Below are 3,628 nucleotides of genomic sequence, written 5' to 3'. Positions count from 1 at the left end.
TTAAAGAATATCAAGCGTGGGTGCTTGTAGCTGATTGAAGAATTCAAGAAAGAAGGAGTCCGTGGATTCGAAGCTTGCACGGGGTCGTGTCAGTAAGTTCTACTGGTAGGTAGCATTAGGAAGTCGAGCGGGGAGCTTGTAAGTCCTTTTGTATGAACTTCAATTCTTTCATAGTGAATTCAGTTTTGCCTTGAGGATCGGTGGGTAAAATCCTCCCCAGGTTTTTTATCGGTTTGGTTTTCCTGGGTGATCATATCTTGTGTTATTTATTATTCCGCTGCTATATATTCTTGATATGATTGTTTGATTGTTTTAATCTGGAATTGCTTAATTTGACTAAGTAACAACTTGGCTAATTAACTAGGCTACTCAATCTGGTTGTGTGTTAAGGGGTCTAAATTTTCCATCAAGTGGTATCAGAGCAGTTAGCTTTTTTGTCTGAGATTTTTGATCTCTGAGCTGATCCTTGACCCCTGTTGTCATGGAGCATGGACACTCTCGTTGTTCCTCCTCACTTTGATGGAAATAACTATGCTTATTGGAAAGTAAGGATGAAAGCATTCCTAAAATCCATTGATGAGAGAGTTTGGAATTCCATTGAGTACGGATGGGAGAAGCCCATTACTCCTGTGAGTGAGTGGCAAACTTGTGAAAAAGAAGCAGCTGGCTTCAATAGCAAAGTTATGAATGCCATCTTCAATGCTATTTCTATGGAGGAATTTAAGAGGATCTCTAATGTTGAGGTTGCTCATACTGCTTGGAAAATCCTCCAAACTGTGCATGAAGGCACAAAGGCAGTTAAGATAAACAAACTACAGCAATTAACTTCTAGGTTTGAGAGCATTGGGATGTCTGATGATGAATCCTTTGATGAATTTTATGCCAAACTGAATGATATTGTTAATTTTACTTTTAATTTGGGTGAAATCTATGATCAACCTAAAATTGTTAGGGAGATACTTAGATCATTAACTGAAGACTTTAGACCCAAAGTGACTGTCATTACTGAGAGCAAGGATGTGGACTCCATCCCTGTTGATGAGCTTGTAGGATCTCTTCAGTCCTATGAGTCTGACTTACCCAAAACAAACAAATCCAAATCAATGGCTCTTAAGTCTGTTGATGATGTTGAGGCTAGTGGATTTGATAATGAGCTCTCTGCTACAGAGATAGCTTACCTTGCCAAGAATTTTAGAAACTTTCTGAGAAATACAAATAGAAGGGCAAGAGGTACAAACACTGTTGAACCTAGAAACTTTAGGAAGAATGATCCCACTAAGGTTAATAACTTTGAAAAACCTAGAGAAAAAGTAGGTCAATCTTTAAACAATTCTTTGGGTGCTCAGTGTTTTGGTTGTCAAGGGTATGGTCATGTTAAATCTGAATGTCCTACATTCTTGGGAAATAAGGGTAAAGCTATAGCTGTAACCCTTAGTGATAATGAGGTTTCTGATGATGAGTCTGAATGTGACGAGAATGGAAACTTCATTGCTTTCACTGCTACTGCAGTAGTCAATAAAAGCATATCTGTTGAGGAGAACCCTTCTGATGGGGAACTCTTTGAGGAACCACGCTTGATATTCTTTAAGCTTCAATGGTAGCAACCAAGTTGATCATCAAGATGTTGAAGTAATCTCAATCTTGAAAACACTAAGCTTTGTGTAAAGGAAAGCTCCTCTAGATCTCACAAGAGATTTACACAAAACAGCAATGTATGAGCAACAATACAACTGGAGCAACTCTAAAAACATGGCTAGGGTTTTGCCTTGTATACCTAGGGCAAAAACATAAAACCTTAAACGTTTAATGAGTTAGGGCTGAGTTGGAAAAACTGCAGAAAACGCAATCTGGTCGACTTTCGATCGATCGAATCTATTCTTTGATCGATCGAGCCAGACCGAAATGCCCCAATGCATCTACAGTCTCTCGATTCCAACTTCACAATAATTAAACAGCTTTAAGCACACTTTGACAGGACTAAACAGATTGTTTTGATAATGGTTTGTCAATATTACAAATTAGAGTTCTAAATACATAAATTCCTAAACCTTTAGAACCTAACATTGTGGATTGGCTGTTGCAAGTCTTTCCCCTTTTGTGTTCTGTGTTTCCTTTTGGTTTCTTTGTTCATAAGGTTAGTTTGTGAGCAGGGATGGAGCCAGAACTTAGAGTTAGGGGGGGCAACTTTGCTGTTGGTTGTGTGCAGTGGTTTTGGCTTTTGACTTTGCAACTTTGCTGTTGTACTAATTTTTTTTGGGCTCGTATATTTCCTTTTTAGATTTTAGACTTATAAATATTTTTTAATGGTCTTTAAAATGAGGAAAATGTTTGAACTACAAACTTTTTTACAAATTGTTGACAATTTAAGTGATGGGCTCGAATGCGAACCAATAAGAATTTGATACCTTAACAATTTGTAAAAATGTTATAGAAAAATTTGTGACTATAACAATACTCTCGAAAGAATCAATGATATTTTTAAGGAGGCAAAAGTGTAATTTTTAAAATTAAAATTACTAAAATTAGTACCCATATATATAATAATTTTTTTTAAAAAAAATTTGGGGAGGGTGGGGGGGGGGAGGGGGCATTGCCCCCAAGTCCAACAATGGCTCCATCCATATTTGTGAGATGCTATAGATAGGAATGGTAACGGGCAGTTTTCCTATTCAACGTCCCCATTCCTGTCACATTCTCCCACCCTTGCTTAGGGGCTGGATTTTTGCCCTTGCCTTATCCTACTCAAAATTTTTAAACATAACTTATTAAAATATAGTTTCAAATATATATTATACATTAAACTAAAACCTATAAAACATAAAAAATTAAGTTATCACATTACAAAACTTTCTAAAAGCAAAATAATAATACAAAAATTAAAGTATTAAAAACATAAAAACCAATTCAAATATAACAATACAACTGTTAGGTACCATATTTGTGTAGGATTGTTGGCAAGCATGTAAACATAAACTTGTCGAGATATAGATCATAGAGTCTATAAATATGATTAGACAATGCTTAAGGTGTTGCTAGTCAGTGTGCAAGAACAAGAAATCTACTTATTCAAGAACTCAAATTTCATCAATTTCGAATCTTCAATCGATCGAAACATAAGGTCGACCGATCAAAATGTGTATCTGCAGAATCATTAATTCAGCCCATTAGCCTATCAGATGTTTATGGTTTTAGACCTACTTTACTAAGTATATAAAGGAAACCCTAAGGCATGTATTCAAAGACTTTGGAGTTGCTCATTTGAGATCTAAAAGTTTTGTGCCTTCTCCTTTCAAAGTTATTACAGACAATTAATCTACAAACAATCTAAACTGGTAGATCTAAAGTTGCTACAAACTAGTCATCAAAGGTGCTGGATCTAAACTTTCGAGTGTGATCTTGGAGTCGTAGAGTAAAGGTCTACTTTGGAGAAAACCTATAAGGGTGGTCTTGGAGTTGTGGATTACAGGTTCACGTTTGGAACACATCTATATCAGAGACATCTAAGGGATTCAGAGCTCAATTTGATAATTATAGTTAGATTTACAATGAATAGGGTTATTTTAACTACAAATCTCTATTTGATAGTGGATTTTTTCATCTTAGGATTGGTCCTTGTGGACACAACAGG

This window comes from Quercus suber, unplaced genomic scaffold, assembly GCF_002906115.3.
Source record: "Quercus suber isolate HL8 unplaced genomic scaffold, Cork oak 2.0 scaffold_368, whole genome shotgun sequence".
Taxonomy (NCBI): Eukaryota; Viridiplantae; Streptophyta; class Magnoliopsida; order Fagales; family Fagaceae; genus Quercus; species Quercus suber.
Note: the sequence above shows the minus strand (reverse complement) of the source record.